We start from the raw sequence: 21,617 nt of genomic DNA on the forward strand, positions 1-21,617 counted from the left end.
CCAAAGTCTATTTCAAGGGGGCTGAGCATGTTCTGTCTGCTCAGTTTCCTTCCTTACATGTTGGCAGTGCCAACCAAGACCAGAGTGAGCAGAAGGGACAGAAGGCCCTATTATATTGGGCTTATGTACTATATCAAAATGGCACTCCACTTTGTGTTCTCAAATGGATTGGATTTCAGACATGGTTCCTGTTAAATTGGCTCCCATTCAAGTTCTAGCCCTGGGCACCTGTGAATGTGACCTTATTTGGAAATGGGTTAAGATGAGGTCTTTAAGGTGGGCCCTAAACCAATATGGCTGATGTCCTTATAAGGGAAATTTGGATATAGACACATATATAGAGAGAACACACAAAGACACAGAGGGAAGAAGACCATGTGAAGATGAAGGCCAAGTTTGAAGTTATGCAACCACAAGCTAAGAATGCCAGGGGCTACCAGAAGTTGGAAGAGGCAAGGAAGGATCCTTTCCTGGAGGCTTCTGAGGGAGCATGGCCTTGCCACACCTTGATTTCAAATTAATAGCTTTTGGAACTGTGAGAGAATAAATTTCAGCCACCCAGTTGGTGGTCATTTGTTACAGCAGCCCTAGGAAAGTTATATAGTCCCCAAAAGAAATAGCTTCACAACATACTTCTTTCTGCCCTCCATGTAGTCACGGTGCCCTCATTTTCTGTATGTGAATCCACATAAAAAATGATGCCTTCATCCTGGTGCTTAAAAATGTGGGTCTCCAGAATGGCCAATAAAGCTTGTGTGGAATACTGAATTCCATTTTATGTTGTTCAAATAAGTCAAAATGGAAGGCAAGAGTACCCTCCCACCCATTTACCACCTCTGTCTCAAGTTTGATGGAAAATAGTAAGAGAAGGCAGTCATGGGATCTACTGAGCAAACAGTTATTTTGGGAAAGTCATGTAGTCCATTTTGTGCCATGATAAAGGCCAGCGGGGCTTGCAGGAGAACCAACCTCATCCAAGGTGTTCAAACACTGCAAAGTATCATTGTGTTTTAGAGCCAAGCTACTAGCTTGTCTCCTAGACTCCACTCTTGCAGCCAACCAGAGGCTGCTGTCCTAGTGAAGGAGATGTCCCTTCTGTAGGACAAATGAATGAATCATATTAATCAATGCATATGTATTATTTTGAAATTTTACTATTTGGCAACCACCATAGTAATTGATTCAGGCAAGTGTCATAAATGGATCCTAAAATGAGTGAAAGTTTGATGGGGAACATAATATTTATGTACTCTCAAAGTATCTTCTCATATATTAGTTATTAAGTACAAAGTGAAAAAAAGTATCTTTATAGTGGAAAGACCTGGCAGATATCATCTTAACCAAGTAATCAAAGTTAACACCACCCACAATCATGTACCTTTTTATGTTTTACTCCTGTCATAAATGCATAACTTCTCATTATGAGGGCATATCAGGCAAACCCAAATTAAGGGATGTTCTACAAAATAGCTGGCATGTACTCTTCTAAAGTATTGATGTAATGAAAGGCAAAGAAAGGTTGAAGACTGTACCAGATTTAAGGAGACTTCAGAGAATTAAGAGACATGACAACTAAATTCAATGTGTGATCCTAGAATGGATCATGGATCAGAAAAATAAAATAGCAATGAAGGACATTCTTGGGACAATTAACAAAATTTGAATATGATCTGTATATTATATAATAGTGTACAGTATCAATGTTATATTTCTTGAATTTGTTAACTTTACTATGTATATATAACAGAATGTCCTTGTTCTTGGAAACACATTGAAGGGCAAAGGGAAATAAAGTCTGCAACTTACTCTCAACTGTTTCAGAAAAAAGTGTGTGTGTGTAGAGGGAGGGAGGGAGGAGAGAGAGAGAGAGAGAGAGAGAGAGAGAGAGAGAGAGAGAGAGGTAATAAGATGCTAGCAACATGAATCTTTGTGAAGGGTATGTGAAAGTTCTTTTTGCCATTTTTATATACAATTTTCTGAAAGTTGAAAGTATTTGAAATTTTTAAAAATTAAATATTTTGAGCATTTAACTATGTGCCCAATGCCATGTAAGCATGAGATATTCATAGAAGACAGGGTCTCGGTCCTTAATACAGGAGTTCACAACCTGGGGTGCACTGGACAAATAAAGAGACATCAGCACCCGGATTGGTAAATATAAGTAACTTGGACAAGGGCATGACCTCCATATTAGTTAGGATTGCCAATAATAGACTGTGAGGTAGGAAGAGAATGTGAAGTGATCATAAGAAACTAACGAAGTGATTTTTCAAGAACAGGATGAGCTTTACCAGCAATAAGGATAAGGTAGTATCCAATTAACACAACAGGATGGGGAGAGATTGTTGTTAATAGGAAAAATCCTGAGAACAGTACCAGGTCCCATAATAAAGGGAAATCAGTGAGGCAGTGCTGCTGTTTGAGAAGTTGATTGTGGAATGGGAATTTCCACTCAATTATGAGATACAAGAGCCAGGATAAGAAAGTACATTCATGTTCTAGCAAAGGCCTGGTGGGAGGTAACATTTTATCTTTTATTTGAAAACTTTCATATTGTGGAAAATTTACAAAAATAATGAGAACAGCACTAGCTTAAACTGTGTGAAATTGCCAAAATGTGACAATTTTTTAGTTAAAAATGGCAATTTCATATTTCAAATGAATATGAAGCCCATATCCCATCACTCTGCTTCAGCAATTATTGACACATGGTCCATTTCATTTAATCCCAAAACCCACCCATTATTCTGGAAAACCTGAGTTATTTGAAGTAAATCATGATGGGAGTTTTAGTTACTTTATTTTCTCAGTAAAGTATTCGAATGACTGAAAATTCAAAAGGCACATCACATTGTGCACCTTTACTATGTATAACTTTTGTCAACTTACACTTCCATAAAGTTGAAAAAAGGTACAAAACAAAAGGACAAGTGAAAAGTCCCCTTCCAAACCCTGTCACCTAGCCAACAGCTCTCCCTCATTGGAGGCAACTAGTATTAAGTTTTTTTATGTATCCTTTCAAAGATGTTTTATGCATATGTTAGCAAAGAGATTGCAAACTACTCACAGTGATCTACACCTTGCTTCTTTCACTTAGCAAAATATTTTGGAAATCATTCTATATCAAAACATAAAGAGCTTCCTCCTTTTTTCAGGTTACCTAGCATTTCATTTTTTGAGTCATACTTTAATAAAATCACTGTTGATGAACTTTTAGGCTGTTTCCAATCTGTTGCCATTACAGACAGTGCTGCAATAACTTACCTTACACATTCATCTTGCACAAAAACAAGCAAGTGTATTTGTAACAGAAACTCCTCAAAGAGGAATCGCTATTTGAAAGGGAATGTGCATTTGTAATTTTAATAGATATTGCAAAATTGCCCTCCATCAAGGTAGGAGTTATTTTAATGCTGTCTTTGCCCTTTTATCACCCACAGTTTCCTTGCTACTCTTTTCCACTTACTTCAAGGGCCCCCAGGGGACCACTGCAATATACAAACTCAGAAGCACTCATCCCTCTGACGTCAGCTTCCTAAGGGTATCCTTCTACTACTCTCTGGCCCCGACAGCCACCAGCCTGTTTTTCCTCCCCTCTCTTTTCCCAGAGGTCATGTGTAGCATGCTGGTTTTCTTTCTTCCTTCCAAGTTAGCCTCATGACCAGCCGTTTTACTGTGCTAGTGTTGACCCCTGGACTTACTCTCCCATGACATTCTGTAGCACCTGCTCTGCCAATCCTTGGCCCTGTGAAAACTCCACCATCCATCCTTCCCCCTCCCCCTGCTCCCAGGCTGCTAACTTTTGCTGGAGAAGATCATGAAACTGGCTACACACAAAGCCAGGACAGCTAGCCTTATCAAGGCCCCAAGGGCTGGGAGGCAATACTTTCATACACTCTCAGGGACTGTTGCAAATCCTCCCCCTCTCCTCAGATCCCTTGCCCCACCCTCACCCCAACCCCTCAGTGAAGGGTCTAGTTATGGATATCAATGCCAGAACACAGGTCACCTAACAGGAGCTCCCTCAATTCTCCCTTCTTTATCTTGTCCTTCCCTGTTTCTCTGCATTTTTGCTTATGCCTGCTCATCTCCCACCCCTCAGCCTCATGGGAACCAGGGTTGTCTCTTCCACTCGTGACCTTGACAGTAGGCTTTCTTGTCTTCTGCACTTACTCCAGGGACTATCCTCTTTCCCTCTGGGCAAGCTTTCCCCACCCATTAGTTTTTCCTCTCAATGGAAAAACATTTTCCCCTGTGCCATTGTTCCATATTACCATCAAACTTTTAAAATTTAGTCATCTTTAAAATTACACAAGTAATTCATACCTGCTGACTTCACTTACTCTTTCCCAGTCAGCCCCAAAATTTAACAGAAAAGTCAGGAAATAATAAGCCAAAAGAAGAAAATAAAACCACCCACAACCCCACATCCAACTGTTAATATTTTGATGTATTCCTTTCCAGTCTTTTTATATGCACATATAAACATTTGTATATCTATATATATTTTTTTCTTACAAAAGTGGATCATAGTATACATCCTGTTTTGTCATAATATATTTTAGACATTTCAACTTTGCTATATGAGTTGTCTAACCCTGGCTATGTAAATTAAGTTCTTCGAGTCCATTTCCTCCTGTGTAAAATGAGGACTATTTTAAGTAACTACCTCACAGGGCTGTTATGAGGATTGAATGAGATAAAAATACATAAAAACACATCACAGTTCCTGACACATAGCAAGTTGAATTAATGTTAGCTATTATGATCTTCCCACGTCAATAAATATAGCTCTACATAATAATTTAATGAGTTCTGTCACTGCTGTATCTAATAGGCATGACTAAAAGCACTGCAGTGACTCACCAACACATATTACTTTGGCACACGAACAAGTTTCTCTGTGGGATAAACTCCTAAAAGCAGAACTGCCACTCCAAAGGCTATGTGCATTTGTAATTTTGATAGATACTGCCATATACCCCCCATCAAGTGGGAGTTACCATGATTTCTCTAACTTATTCTTTAAGGCTGCTTTAAATTTTTCACTGATACAAACCCAAACTATGAAAAACATTCTTACAACTAAATCTTTGCATAGGTCCATGATTATCAGGGCAGAGGAGAGAGTATGAGTAAGTGTTGAGATGGGGGAGCAAATGATGTGCATGGGAAACCACTCGTATCAGTGACACATAGAGAGGAGAATGACAAGAGTGAGGCTGAAAAAGACAATGGGACGAAATTCTGAAGGACTGTGAATGCCTCCATTATTCATTAATTCAGTCACCACATACTTAGAGACCACCTACAACAGACCAGACACTAGTTTAGACACCTTGTTCACTTAGTGAACAAAAAACAGTAAAAGGTTTCTGCCCTGGAGAAGCTTACATTCTAGCAGAGAGACAATAAAAATAACTAAACTATAAAAAATGTTAGAAAGTGATTAAGTCCTATAGAATAAAGAAAAAGTAGAGCAGGTTAAAAGGAACTAGGAAGGCTGGGAGTGGGAGATGTTAATAATAATTAATATTAATATTGTACAGTACAATATTAAGTAGAGTGGCTGCTCCATTTTGGAGTTTGAACTTATTCTAGCAATGAGGAATCACTGGAGTAAGCATTCACTTACATCATCACCATCTTTGCCATATCCACATACATCCTGACACCTGATATCTAATGATTTTCTATAAATAAACTTACCATGCCCTATGTTAGATTAAATTTATTTCATTTTTTAAATATATTTTTGTTAATTTCAGAGAGGATGGGAGAGGGAGAAAGGGATAGAAATAAGAATGATGAGAGAATCATCGATTAGCTTCCTGCATGCTCCCCACTGGAGCATGTGCCCTGGGCATCTGTCCTGACCGGGAATCAAACTATGACCTCCTGGTTCATAGGTCAATGCTCACCACTAAATTATTTTAAAGGAAGCTTTATAACACCAACATAAATGTAAATTCAGTATTGTATGCAATGAAGGTCCAGAAAGGAAGACTAGAGGGTACCTAGGACTGGCCTCTTTCTTTCAGAAACCAGCTTGTAAATAAGAAAAATAACAGCAAGCCCTTTTCAAGTTATGTGCTTATTATTTCTCAGGTAGCTTAATGTTTTACATGTAGCTGAAATTTTATTTTAAAAACTCTATGAGGTAGTTACCATTAATTGTCCCCATTTGTTTAGGAGGAACTTGAGCAAGTGATTAACCCTCCACAGCTCCAGTATCCTCCCAAATAAATGAGGACAATAATGGGGATACTAGTATAGGAGAGTAGGGTCCATGGCTTCTGCCCACTCCATGTCATTCTTGGAGGACAAGAAGGGGACAGAAGCTCCCAGCTACTTCATCGTCTGACCACTGCCTCCCAAATTCCAATGATTAAGATTAGAACTACAGTACTGCTTTAAAATAACCCCCCACCCCCAGAGTTAAATTTATTGGTCACTTTAATTTTCCTGTGAAATTTAATCAGAATGTTCAAATTTATTTCCGACTTGATAGGATAGAAGTTTAAAAATGCACCTTTGGAGCATCGGTTCTGGCTTCTTTTGGAAGAGGGCAGACATGGGTAGATTACAGTGGGGAGGGGAAGGTTGGCACTTGGGCAGCTAGAGGGAAAGAGGCAGCAGAAAGCAAGGTAGGAAGAAATGAAAGACAAACTGTATCAACTTCAGTTATCTCTAATTCAAGTCCCTTGGGGGAAAGAAGCAAAATAAAGTACAGCAAATAATACATCGCTAGAGAGATAGTGCCTAGGCTCTGTTACTGTGCTTAGTCTCTCAAAGCATACTACTGCTATTCAACTTCCTGAGAAATGTGCTTTGTTTCTTTAAAAAAAAACAACACCAAAAAACAAAAACAAGTCATTTTGCCTGGCCATCATGGCACAGTGGTTGAGCATCGACCTATGAACCAGAAGGTCATGGTTCGATTCCTGGTCAGGGCACATGCCTGGGTTGTGGATTCAATCAGGAGGCAGCCGATCAATGACTGTCTCTCATCATTGATGTTTCTATCTCCTTCTCCCTGTCCGTTCCTTTCTGAAATAAATAGATATATTTTAAAAAGTCATTTTCATTAATAGAAAATAACATGGGACTTTGAACCACTCAACTGAAGACATTTGAACTAGAAATATGTCTTTCCCTGGTTTCAGTTAACACTGAATAATAAGAATTCCACAAAGTCACACAGATGAATCCAGGTTCCCTGAAAGGTTTACAAACAAGAAAAGTTCAATTTAATATAGTAATCCTGGATTGTGAACACCAGTGCTGTCCTTCAATATTTGATTTATAAAGGGAAGATGAGCCCTTGTATAGAGTAAATAATATTTTAAATAGCTTAGAGAAAATTGGAGGCTAAAGGAAACTTCTCATGGAAACAAAAAAAATCTAGAAGCAGAAGGAGTTAGCATCTCTGGTGCAGAGCAGGCATTGCCCAATGACCCCACATAACCCATAAATGTAATGTGTTATGTGGGTACTATGTCATAGAGGAAAACAGTATTGGATCTGTTTGGTGCAGACCATCTATGATGGGATAGAAATCCTCAAAGGCAAGCATACTACCCCTGGTTTACACAGTTTAGGAAAGGAGACATCCTTTAGTTGATAACCTGGTGAAGGCACCACCACATTTTCTAGTACACAAAGCACTTCCTTCTTTTGCACAACATTTGAGGAGTCTTAGACTCAGCCATGCTGGCACTTATGCTGGAGTTACTATTTGGTAAAGTGATATTAGCAAAACTTGTTGCTTGGTAACGTGTTCTACAAAACCTTGGATCTTGGGTATGGCGATACAGACAAAGTACACCCACTGTTTTGTTTCCTTTTGTATTTTTTAAAATTTCTTTCTTGTCATCAGTATCCAAAGGCTGATACCATACGTCACAGCTTTCCAGGTACCCACAGTCTCTAACATCAGGACACTGGCAAATATGTATGAAATCAGACTCTTTTCCTGCCAGGAAGTGAGGTACTTTGGGAGGTTACATGCACATAGCTTCTCCTTAACTGAGTATGATTTATCTATGAGTTTATCTTAAAATTAACTAAAAGAAGTGAGAAGTCATATGAAGCTATTCCTAAGAATTTTAGGAGCCTCTGGAGAAAGTCAGGTCAGTTTATTTTCTAAATCAAATAGAATTATCTTTCGAAGGAAGTATGCACTTTGGCTGACCATTTTAAACAGTAATAAATAATTACATTTGACCAAATACCCAAACCCAGGACACATAAAGTCAATTCTTCAAAAACAAATATAATCTGATAAATATTTTTTTATAAAATAAACATGTTTAAATATATTTCCTCATTCATTGCTTTCTTATCTCAAGCAACATTTAACACAACAAATCTTTTTGAAATATAGGATCTCAAATTCAAAACATTGTTTAAATAAACTAGTGTATGTGAACTACATAAATGAACATGCATTGCTGGTGGGAATATAAAATGGTAAATCACTTTGGAAAACAGGCTGGCAATTTCTTATAAAGTTAAACATGCATTCACCATATAATATAGTAATTTTACTAGCTATTTACTCAAGAGAAATGACAACACACATCCCCACAAAAACTTAAACACAAATATTCATAACAACTTTATTTATAATAGTCCCTAGTTGGAAACCCAAATGTCCATCAAAATGCAAAAGAATAAACAAATTGTGCAATATATTATAATAAAATACAATTCAGCAATAAAAACTGATGAACTACAGATATAGGAGGCAACATGGATTGATCTCAAGGACATTCTAATAAAAAACAACAAGACACAAAAGAGTATATATTGTATGATTACATATATATATCCTGTATAATAAAACCCTAATATGCAAATCAACCAAACAGCAGAATGATCGACGAACAACTGGTCGCTATGATGTGCACTAACTGCCAGGGGGCAGACGCTCAATGCAGGAGCTGCCCTTTGGTGGTCAGTGTGCTCCCACAGGGGGAGCGCCGCTCAGCCAGAAGCTGAGCTCACAGCTGATGAGTGCAGCAGCAGTGGCAGGAGCCTCTCCTGCCTCCACTGCAGGCGAGCAGTAAGGAGCTAGGGGTCCCAAACTGCAAGAACCCCAGACTGTGAGAGGGATGTCTGACTGCTGGCTTAGGCCCAATCCCTGGGGAGGCGGACATCCCCCGAGGGGTCCCAGACTATAAGAGGGCACAGGCTGGGCTGAGGGACCGCCCCCGCATCAGTGCACAAATTTCATGCACTGGGCCTCTAGAATTTCTATAAAAGAGAAAGCTAGTCTACAGAAATGGTCAAAAGTAGGTTTACAGTTGTGAGTACATAAAACACAGAGTTTATTCTTACATCATTATAATCATAACCTGCATGTCTTTTTTCCATACAAACAACTGTAAACTACTTTTGCCCACCTCTGTATAGTGATAAGGAAAAGGAAATCAGTGTAACCTGGAGCCAGCAGTGGGGATGAACAACATTAACTACAAAGGGGCAGTGGACATTTTCTGTGGTAATGGAAGTGGTCTATATCATTTTTTAAATATCCTCATCTGCCCTAGCTGGTTTGGCTTAGTGCAGTGGTCGGCAAACTGTGGCTCGCGAGCCACATGCGGCTCTTTGGCCCCTTGAGTGTGGTTCTTCCTAAGCCTTAGGAGTACCCTAATTAAGTTAATAACAATGTACCTACCTATATAGTTTAAGTTTAAAAAATTTGGCTCTCAAAAGAAATTTCAATCATTGTACTGTTGATATTTGGCTCTGTTGACTAATGAGTTTGCCGACCACTGGCTTAGTGAATAGAGCATTACCCTGTGGACCAAAGGGGCCTGGGTTCGATTCTGGTCAAGGGCACTTACCTTGGTCGCAGGCTTCTCCCCGGCCTGGGTCCTGGTAGGGGTGCATGCTAGAGGCAACCAATTGATGTGTTTCTCTCACATCGATTTTTCTCGGTCTTTCCTGCTCTGTCCCAGTCTCTCTAAAAGATCAATGGAAAAATATCCTCAGGTAAGGATTAACCAAAAAAATATCTACATCTATATCTATATCTATATCTATATCTATATCTATATCTATATCTATATCTATATTATATCTTAATAAAGTTAATCTTTAAAATAGCATAAATGTAAAACTCTTCAAAAGTTGAAGATTCAGCCCTAGCTGGTTTGGCTCAGTGGATAATGTGTCAGCCTGTGGACTGAAGGGTCCTGGGTTCAATTCCTGTCAAGGGCACATGCCCAAGTTGTGGGCTCGATCCCCAGTGTGGGGTGTGCAGGAGGCAGCCCATCAATGACTCTCTCATTATTGATGTTTCTATCTCTCTCTCCCTCTCCCTTCCTCTCTGAAATCAATAAAAAAATATTTTTTTTTAAATTGAAGATTTAAAGTTATTTTTGCTTAGCAAGTATATGAAGCATTCTATGTAAACTGTGTACCAAGATGCAGTCCCTCCAATCAGAAAACTACTCTCTTGAAAAAAACTAAGCAGACAGGCATATATGCCTGGTGGAAGGCATTGGGTTTGATGCTATATGGAGCTGGAATATACAGTTTACCAGGCTCTTTTATTTTTATTTTTAAAATATTTTATTGATTTCAGAGAGGGAGAGAGATAGAAACCTCACTTATGAGAATCATTGATTGTCTGCCTCCAGCATGCCCTCTACTGGGGATGGAGACTGCAACCCGGGTATGTGCCCTGACCAGGAATCGAACCGTGACCTCCTTGGTTCATAGATCGATGCTCAACCACTGAGCCACACCAGTTGGGCACCAGGCTCTTTTAAATAGTGCCTACCATGTTTGAGGAATAACAAAAGGAATTAAAGGCAAATGATTCATTAGGCTGGAAAGAAGACCAATGTATATGCTAGGTTGATCAGAACTGTGATCAGATCAAGGACAAGAAATGTATTCTACATCTGCTGTCACTGTCATCTTGCGAAGTGCCTTGCAATAGAGAGGCCAATCAATCTGGAGGCAGCTCGACTGTCTAAAACATGGTACCAATAACTGGAACAAAAAGTAGAAAATCTTAAAGGACAACTTCAGATTCCTTGGTCAGACTGCAGGGACTCCCTTGCCATCCCTATCAGAATGGAAGCTCTCTCATTCTCTTTTACGTGTTTGGTAAAAAGTTCTACTAAAGTTTTATTTTATTGATTGGTTAAGGTATTACATATATGTCCTTATCTCCCCATTGCCACCAACCCCCCAACTCATGCCCTCACCCCCCTGTTATCTGTGTCCATTGGTTAGGCTCATATGCAGATGAGTGGTTTAAACACTGTGGTACATCTACACAATGGAATACTATGCTGTGGTAAAAAAGAAGGAATTCTTACCATTTGCAACAGCATGGATGGAACTGGAGAGCATTATGCTAAGGGTTTCTGTTTTGTTTTTTGTTGTGTTTTTTTGTTAATCTTCACCCGAGGATATTTTTCCAATGATCTTTTAGAGAGGGTGGAAGAGAAAGGGGAAGACAGAGAGAAACATTGATGTGAAAGCAACACATTGATTGGTTGCCTCCTGCGTGAGTCCCAACCAGGGCCCAGGCCAGGGAGGAGCCTGCAACCGAGGTACGTGCCCTTGACTGGAATTGAACCTGGGACTCTTTGGTCCACAGGCCAATTCTCTACCCACTGAGCCAAACTGGCTAGGGCTCTACTAAGGTTTTAATAAACGCAGGAGATAAGGAATTGATGTGGAATATTTTATTCATCTATATAGCTTTAGAAATTAAAAGATGAGGGAAATATATAATTGAGTCTATCTCATATATAATCTTAGGCTAGAATTCAGAGTATAGGCACAGTGAAGTGGGAAATTTTCTGAAATTACTCTTCTAATCAGAGGAATCTGATTAAATCACAATTTTTAGGAACTGATGAGATGTAAAAAAAGAGTGTGGAGTGCTGTGGTCATTTCTGGGTTCCATGCTTGAAGGATATTGAAAAACTGGAAAATGATTGGAGGCCAATGGCCATGATGCTAATAATGTCTGGAAACCATCTCATAGAAAAAAAGACTAGAATGGAAACCTAGAAGAGAAAAGATTTGTGGAGACATTGTAGCTGTTGCCAAATATTCAAAAGTCTATATCTATGGGAGAGGAAATGGATTTTGCTTATTTTATGGCATTCCCAATGACAAATTAGGACCAATGGATAAAAGGTAGATTTTCGTTCAGTATCAGAAAGAATTTTTGAATGAGTAGAACTCTCTAATAGTTGAAAGGCTCTTTGACTTTCCCTCATTGAAAATTCAAACAGAAGTAAGTAAAGAGTCCAACAGTGATAAGGGAGTTCTGATCTTCTCATCCCTTCCCTTACATAATAACTACTTCCTATAACATATTTATTTTAAATTCTATTATTTCTTGATTATACAAGTAACAGATATTCCATGTTGAAAAATCTGAAAATACAAAGAGAAAAGCAAATGAAAATAAAATCATCCATCTTCCCACCTCCCAAAGACTTGAATATTTTGGCATATAGCTTTACAGACTGTCTGCTATTTATCAATTATATATATATATATAATTTTTAAAAACAAAAATGAGATCCCATTAATCACACTGTTTTTTAACTTTACAATATAGTGTAAACATCCTTCCATGTCAAGTGATATATGACTGTGTCATCATTCTTAATGGGTGCAGAGATTTCTATGGAATGAATGTACTGTAATTTGTTTAACTCAATGTTTCCCAAAGGGTATTCTACATTACAGCAATCCTGTAAGATGACCCTCAAAAAAGAGAACTTTGGTTAAACAGTTTTAAAATGTCCCATACCATATTCCCATTTTGGGTTTTCACAATGTTAAAGAAACAAGTTTAACTGAGTTTCCCAAACTTACTTGACCATAGATTGCCTGTGGCCTCCTCCTCCTCCTTTAATTCTTCAGGACACTTATTTACATTTTCTAAATCACTCTGAGAAATTATGCCTTACCTTATACTTTAGTGTTAGAGAGTGGGTTTTCTTTTTCTTTTTTTTAGCATAAAGCTCACATTTTAGCCACTTTTAAGTATGCAATAATTATATTCACAATATTATTCAACCATCCCCACTATCTATTTCCAAAACCTTTACATCATCCCAAACAAAAACTCTGTAACTTTCCCTCCCACCAGCCCCTGGTAACTTGTAACCTACTTTCTGTCTCTATGACTTTGTCTATTCTTCCTTTTTTTTTTTAATCCTCACCGGAGGATATTTTTCCATTGATTTTTAGAGAGAGTGGAAGAGAGAGGGAAAGACAGAGAGAAATATTGATGTGAGAGGAACACATCGATTGGTTGCCTCCTGCATGTACCCCTACCAGGGCCTGGGCCGGGGAGGAGCCTGCAATTGAGGTAAGTACCCTTGACCAGAATCAAACCTGAGACCCTTTGGTCTGTAGGCCAATGCTCTATCCACTGAGTCAAACTGGCTAGGGCTGACTTTGTCTATTCCTGATATCTCATTTAAGTGGAGTTGTGATGTTTGTCCTTTTGTGTCTGACTTATTTCACTTAGCATATGTTTTCAAGGCTCATCCATGTTGCATCATGTAACAGAACTTTATTCCCTTTTATAGCTAAACTAGAGGCCCAGTGCACTGGGGGGGGGGGAGGGCGGGGGAGGGTGTCCCTCAGCCCCACTTGTGCCCTCTCACAGTCTTGGGCCCCTCGGGAGAAAACCACCTGCTGGCTTAGGCCCGCTCCCCGGGTGGCAGATGGAAGGCCCGATCCCTCGGTGCCTGCCCCGCCTCCCCAGGTCGCGCACACGGCAGGGCCAATCCAGGGGTTGGGGCGCCGCCCCATGTCAGGTCGCACACGGGATGCCTGGGCAGGCCAGCTGATTGCTGCTGCCCCGCCCAGCCGCTCCGGGTCAGGTCACACACGGATGCCCGCCACCCCAGGTCGCAGATAGCAGGCCCAGATGGTGGCGGGGCAGGCGGATGGTGCTGTCCCACCCTGCCTGCAGTATGCAAATTAGCCAGCATCTTTGTTGGCGGTTAATTTGCATATCATGCTGATTAGCCAATGGGAGGCGTAGCGAAGGTATGGTCAATTACCATGTTTGTCTATTATTAGATAGGATTATATTCCATTGTATGGATATACCACATTTTTATCCTTTCATCTGGTGATAGAAGTTGATGCAGCAAGGAACATTGACATACTATTAACTGTTTGAGTTCTTGTTTTCAAGGAGTGGAATGTTTAATCACATGGTAATTCTGTTTAATACTTTGAGGAACTGCCAAACTGTTTTCCACTGTCACTGCATCATTTTACATTCTAACCAGCAATGTACATGGGTCTTATTTCTCCATATCCTCACCAAAACTTGTTATTATCTATCTTTTATTTTGTAGCCATCCTAGTGGGTATAAAGTGTTATCTTTCTAGTTTTAATTTGCATTGCTCTAATGACTAATATTGTGGAACATCTTTTCATGGACAGTTGTATATCTTCTTTGGAGAAATATCTATTCATAAAGTTCTTTGCCATATTTTATTTTATTTTTTTCTTTGCCCATATCAACACTAATAAAAGAGAAAAATGGTAATTGGCATACGAGCTACCCTTTTCATTGGCTAATCAGGGCTATATGCAAATTAACTGCCAACTAAGATTGGCAGTTAACTGCCAACTAAGATTGGCAGTTAACTGCCAACTAAGATTGGCAGTTAACTGCCAACAAGATGGCGGTTAATTTGCATATGTAGGCACAATGCAGGGAGGCAAAAGGGAAAGCAGGAAGAAGCCCCCTGCCACTGACAGTGATCGGAAACCCAGGGGGGAGCTAAGAGCTGGGGGGCAGGGCAAAGGCGGCCCTGGGGCCGCCTTTGCCCTGCCCCCCAGCCATGATCGGAGAATCAGGTGCCTTTTCCGCCCTGGCCAGTGATAGCAGGAAGTAGGGGTGGAGCCAGCGATGGGAGCTGGGCACGGTCGAAGCTGGCAGTCCCAGGAGCTAGGGGTCCCTTGCCTGGGCCTAAAGCGAAGCCCACGATCGTGGGGCCACTGCAGCTGTGGGTCCCCGCTGCCCGGGCCAGACGCCTCAGCCAGAGGCGTCCTGCAGGGGCAGGGGCGGAGCCCGCGCGATCGTGGCACCTCCTGCTGCCATTGCAGGTCCCCGCTGCCCGGGCCGGATGCCTAGGCCAGAGGTGTCAGGCCTGGGCAAGGGGCCGATCCTGCAATTGGAGGGTGATGGGGGTCAACGCCTGAGGGCTCCCAGTATGTGAGAGGGGGCAGGCTGGGCTGAGGGACACTCCCCCCCCCAACACACACCCAGTGCACAAATTTCGTGCACCGGGCCCCTAGTTTTAATTGAATTGCTTATCTTTTTTGCTGAGTTATAGGAGTTCTTTATATATTCTGGATTAAACCCTTATCAGATATGATTTACAAATATTTTTCTCATTTTATAGTTTGTCCTTTCACTGTCTTGTAAATGTCCTTTGATGCACAAAAGTAAAGTCCAATTTATCATTTTTCTTTTGTTGCTCATGCTTTTGGTGCTATATCTAAGAATTCATTGCTAAGTCAAAGATCATAAAGATTTTTCCGCTAAGAATTTAATGGTTTCAGCTCTTAATATTTATGCCATTGACCCATTTTGAGTTAATTTGTGTATATGGAGTGAGTTTGAGTCCAACTTCATGATTTGCATGTGGATATTCAGTTGTCCTGACATTTGTTGAAAACATTAGGTTTTCCACAATTGCAAATAACATTATAGTAAACATCATTTTCAACCTGTACCATATTTTTCTCTAAGAAAAATTCCTAGGAGCATTAATATATCAAAAATGTGCACATTTTGAAGGCTTTTTTTACATATACCATCAAACTTCTTCCAGAAATGACATTAGGAATCTATTATAGTGAATTCAAATACCACTTTCTCCACACTATCAACAGCCTTGCATATTTCAAAAAATATTTTTAATCTGTGCTCATCCATGTGATATGGGAATGTATTCCAAATCAAGCTTAAGGGAGTTTTAGTGAACTTCTCTCAACAGCCCCAAAGTCCTAGCTTCAGTACCTTCCTTTCCAAAGACCTCACACTTACGAAAAGATTATCCAGGAATAGTACTCGATATAAACCACTACAGAATTTAATATAAGTCTAGTTAAGGAAGCAATCTAAACCTTTCCTCTCAGAAGAGAAAGACTAGAAATGGAAAGTGTAATTAGGTTTCTTTGCTGTATAATGTAATTTCAAAGTATTTTCTTCCTCAGCACAAAATCACAAACCAGCTGTCTGCGACTTTCAAATGTGTCCTTTTTCCCTTGTGTTCAATGGAGAATTACCAAGCATAAGAGCCATGCCAAGAAATCACGTGAAATGAAGGTAGAGTATTTTCTTATAGCCATATGATAATTATTGAAGCAAAAGCAAAAGCTATTTTGCTGGTAGTCTGCTTTTTAGTACTAGTCGAGTACTTCCAAATGTGTATTGGTACAGAGTTTTTATAGTTGATGTAGCTTTTGGCCCTGTCTCCTTCACTTCTCTGAAGCAAGCATACCAAGTGTTTCTTTATGTTGTTTTGTCTCAAGCTGTAGTTACAGTAGAAGAAAAATTTTATGATGAGTGGTTTGTCAATGGGAAGTTGTTATTAACATGGAAATCCTGAGAGGATCATTTATCCACACAAAACAAGAAACCAGGGGAAAATTAGCTTTCCACATTTCTTCATAAAGCATGCATAATTCATAGAAGAGAGGAAACTATTGATGAGGCTGAACAAAATGAGTTCCTTGTTGCCAGAAAGAATAAAAACATTAGGTAATAAAGCTCTCTAATTTCCTAAATATTTTCTTAAAGTCTTTTTGAAGTTGAATGCCATCATGACTTTCACTGTCATGCTAGCAAGATGAAGGCAGATGTTTTTACACAATCAATAAAATTTTAAGAGACAGAAGGGACCTTATAAATATATAGTCCAACTACACTTTACAGATTGGAAATCTGAAGCCCACAGAGGTGAAGTGACTTCACAAAGTCATACAGAGCAAATGACAGAGCTGGAGTTACAAGTCAGGTCTCCTGACTCCTATACTCACTAATAATGTACCTAGTCTGGCCACTTCCCTAAAAGTTTGACATGAACAATTATGTTATCAGTTTACTTTGCCATCAGTAATTCACAGAGTTCTCCAATTTCATACATCTAGCTTATTGTTCAATTTATAGGATTTAGTTAATAACTGTATTAATTTGATGCATTTCTTTTGAGAGACCATGGTCATTAAGTCTCCCACTGTTAAGAAAGTTGAGCAAGTTTCCAAGAGTCCTATATGATGTATGATTCTCTCCACCTATACATCATAGGCATTTGTAAAAATCAATCTTATTTACTCTTGCATTAAGAACCACATTTTAGGAAATCTGTGAGATATGGACTTTAAGGAAAACAAAACAATCTTTTTTTCAGAGTACTTACTGTTCTCTGGCCTTTTCTAAATGCACAATTTCAACTATTTGACAGTGAAGTCTACCTATATGATAGCTTTTTTTAAGCTCAACTTTTATGTTCTAAAATATTTAAAAACACTTCAGGCAAATTATAATTAGTTTTCTCCATAGATATCCAAAGTACTATACATGCATTTTCATCATGGATATTTATATATAGTTGCTTCTAGGTGAATTTTAAAAATTCATTTAGGAGATGAGATTAAATATATCCTGTAGTGGGAGTACTAATAATTCAAAGAGCAGGGATGAAGATTAATGAAGAAGTAGAATCTTAACTCATGGGCTTTTAATAGCTCATTTGATTTGTTTTAATTCTGAAGAGCCAATAAAACAGGCCACCTAGATATAAATTCTAACCCCACCCCCCCTTTTTAATGTAAGAGCTTCCTTTTCCCCCCTTCTATTGAATTTCGTGAGGTGACACTGGTTAACAAAATTATACAAATTTCAGGTGCACAATTCTAATTGTAGGATTGTATTCACCACCCCAAGTCAAGTCTCCTTCCATCACCATTTATCCCCCCTATACCCTCCTCCACCTTTCCCCAGCTCAACCCCCACAATCATCACACTGTTGTCCCTGTCCATGAGTTTTTTCTCTTTTTATTTGCTCAATTCCTCCGCCACCACCCCCAGCCTCCTAACATCCCCCCCCCCAAAGCTGTCAGTCTGCTCTCTATCTATGGGTCTATCTCTATTTTGCTTATTAGTTCATTTTATTCATTAGATTCCACATATGAGTGAAAAGGTGTTGTCCAACAATAGAATGAACTGTCATGTGAGCGAGTTGGTTTATTACTACAAGATTTCAAACGAAGGCTAAAAGATAATCTGTCTGGAATTCTTAAAAGGATTCTTGTATTGAGAGGTAGATTAAAATCCACCCTGGCCAGTGTGGCTTAGTTGCTGGAGCTTCATCGTTCCATGCACAGAAAGTTTGCCAGTTCAATTCCTGGTCAGGGCACATACCCAGGTTGTGTGTTCGATCCTTGGTCAGGGTGCATAAGGGAGGCAACTGATCAATGTTTTTCTCTCTCTTTATCCCTCTCCCTTCCTCTCTCTCTGAAATCAATACAAACATGTTAAAGACTTCTAAAATCCTTTATGTTCAAAGATTCTGTGGTGATTCCTATATTGTCTTTCCTACTTCTATGACACAAACAAGACAGAAATAGACTCATGGATACAGAGAAAAAACTGATGGTTGTCAGATTGAGGGGGGCGAGGCTAGGTGATAAAGGTGAAGGGATTAAGAAGTAAGCACAAATTGGCCATTACAAGATAATCATGGGGATGTAAAGTACAACATAGGGAACATAGATAATAATATAGTAATAACTATGTATGGTGCCAGGTAGATACTAGGCTTATTGGGGGGATCACTTTGTACATTATATGAATGTCTAAGCATTGTGCTATATAGCTGAAACTAATATAATACTGAATGTCAGTTATTATATTTTTTCTAAAAAAATAACACCATGTGATAACACAGGGACACAGGGAGAATCCCATGATGAAGATAGAGATTGGAGTGATATGTCTGTAAGGCAAGGATTTCCAGCAACTACCAGAAGCTAGGAGAGAGACATTAACAGGTTCTCTCTCAGAGCCTCCAGAAGGAACCAATTCTGCTGAAACTTTGATCTCAGAATTTTAGAATTCCAAGAACTGTGAGATAACCCATGTCTATTGTTTTAGGCCAAGCATGTTAAACTTGCAGCCCACAATGAATATTTTTGTGGCCCAGCCAATATAACAGTATGTAAGAAACGTTTTAATAAAAATTTCGTAACTTAATTTTTACAATATCCTGTTATACATAACTAGAGACCGGGTGCATGAAATTCCTGCATGGGTGTGGTCCTTAGGCCTGGCTGGCAATTAAAGCGGTGACCATCTGGCATGGAAGAGCAGGTCCTAGCTGACCTCTGGGCCCCTGGGCACCCATGCACCCCCCTCCACCTGAGTCATCGGGCCCCCACCCGGCTCCCTCAGTGCATGGGAGCCGGGTGGTGGCCCCATCCCCTGCCACCGGTCAATATCTGCGGGGCAATCGGTGGGGCAATTGAGCCCTGCTCACACCCACCATGGCCTGGTGCCGCCTGCTCACCTGCTCCACCATCCCGCCATGGCCCTGCTCTTGTCAGGGCCCATTGGAGCTGGCAGCGCCTCCACTGCCGCCTGCTATCAGTGCCTCGTTGCCTATGCCCGCCATGCTCTGTGCTGCCCCCGGTGGTCAGCACACATTATAGTGAGCAGTCGAAATCCCAGTTGAACTCCTGGTTGAGGGGACAATTTACATATTAGGCTTTTATTATATAGGATTATTAATAACGAACTACAATGTTTGCTAATGACTGATTACCATAATTGTGTTGTATTCATTTCCCTTACATGCCTTATGGGCAGGCTCACCACTTCTCTCCACTAATACTAGCAGTGAATATTTTAGCAGCCAATTGCCACGTCATTAGTCTTGGACTGACTTGTTTGGTGTGCACAATGGGAAATATTTCATTTTCGGAGAACAAGAAAAATGGTTTATTTACATAATGCTTATTAATTTGTGCAGTTATTCAGTGTCTGGTAAGTTAATGTTTAAGAAAAATTTTTATTAAAATGTTCTATTAATTTATGTTAATGATTACTCATTTATTTCAGCCCTTTGTATTCAGCATGTCTCTATCAAAATAAACCTATGTTTCACCCTAACCAGTTTGGCACAGTGGATAGAGCGTCGGCCTGAGGACTGAAGGGTCCCAGGTTCGATTCCGGTCAAGGGCATGTACCTTGGTTGCGGGCACATCCCCAGTAGGGGGTGTGCAGGAGGCAACTGATCGATGTGTCTCTTTCATCAATGTTTCTAACTCTCTATCCCTCTCCCTTCCACTCTGTAAAAAATCAATAAAATATATTTAATAAATAAATAAATAAATAAAAAATAAACCTACGTTTCTATGAAAATTGAAATTTTGGGTTTTTTTTTTTTTTTTTTTTGCAGCCCACATAAACCTAAACTTTGTTTATTTGGCCCGTGTTAGCCTTTGAGTTTGACATGCTTGTTTTAGGCTATCTATTTGTGGTATTTTGTTATAGAAGCCACAGGAAACTAACATATATCCTTCACTATGGAAAACTGATATGACAGTTCCTTGGTTTGTTTAGGATGACAAAATAAGTCTTACCATAATTTTGAAAAATCAACCACGAAATATCATGAAAAAGTTAGATTTGCTTTGATCTGAAAATCAATAAATGGAAAATCATTTAAGAAATGGATCCTTCTAACACATAAGTTCAAAAGACAACAGAATGGAAAATTCTTGATTCTGAGCATATTATAGTGAGTGCGGCATCCTAGGATACAACTAAGACTAACTGAATAAAGTGAAATTGTTGGAGTTGAGAAAAGGAAATTGAGATAGGTTTACCAAGATTTATTGATTAAAGTTCCTTATACAACTGATTAGTTGTCTCACCCCCATTGTTCACTTTCTCCATCCATAGTCTTTGTACCTGAACATACTACAAAACTTTTATTTTTTTTTGCTAAAGTGCCAATAATGAGGACCTTTTTGTCTGTCAATGATCAACAATTTCAGCAAGGAACATGACAGCAATCACACCTTATTCCATTAGGGTCCCCTTGTATATTCACAATTGAACCACTAAAGGTCTGGCAAGTAAAGAAGCTGGGTAAAAAAAGGCAGTAGTGATAGTTCACTTGTCCTTAGCCAAGTAGAATCCTGTCCCAGTTTCAGGATTGAAGACCATCATGATCCCAGTCATTTCATAAATACTCACTTATTCACAGGTGAGTAGAATTTTCCCCTACATATATATCTATTCTAATCAATTCCATCAGGGCCATTGTCAAAAAATTTGTTGGTGCCACAGTCTTTTTCCAGCATGGGGCATACTTACATCAAATTTCCATCCTGATGATTGTGTCCAATGACAAAGAAAAACTTTTATAAAAATTTTAAATAATCATTCCTATTTCATTAGTGAGGAAATTTAAACTTCATTTCATGAAGATACATTTCTATTTTTTAAACTACCCTCAATTACTTAAAACACTTTAGATTTAAAATTTTTAATACTCATATATATATTATTGATTTTTTACAGAGA

The 21,617-nt window shown here is 39.3% G+C and overlaps 1 protein-coding gene across 7 annotated transcripts in view; it reads right to left on the reverse strand.

Moving 5' to 3' along the window:
• The window catches only part of LOC132225175 (P2R1A-PPP2R2A-interacting phosphatase regulator 1-like), a 68,092-nt gene that overhangs the window by 2,564 nt on the left and 43,911 nt on the right, over positions 1–21,617 (reverse strand). For 2 of the 7 annotated variants that reach the window (XR_009450811.1, XR_009450806.1), the window contains one exon: positions 9,852–9,970. The exons of 3 other annotated variants lie outside the window; for them this stretch is intronic. The gene's annotated coding sequence lies outside the window, so the exon portion shown is untranslated. Of the gene's footprint in view, positions 1–9,851; positions 9,971–10,096; positions 11,008–11,339; positions 11,449–21,617 lie in introns of those variants that run through there. 2 more of the 7 variants (XR_009450808.1, XR_009450809.1) reach the window with 2 other exon arrangements.

This window comes from Myotis daubentonii, chromosome X (assembly GCF_963259705.1).
Source record: "Myotis daubentonii chromosome X, mMyoDau2.1, whole genome shotgun sequence".
In the NCBI taxonomy this organism is placed as follows: domain Eukaryota; kingdom Metazoa; phylum Chordata; class Mammalia; order Chiroptera; family Vespertilionidae; genus Myotis; species Myotis daubentonii.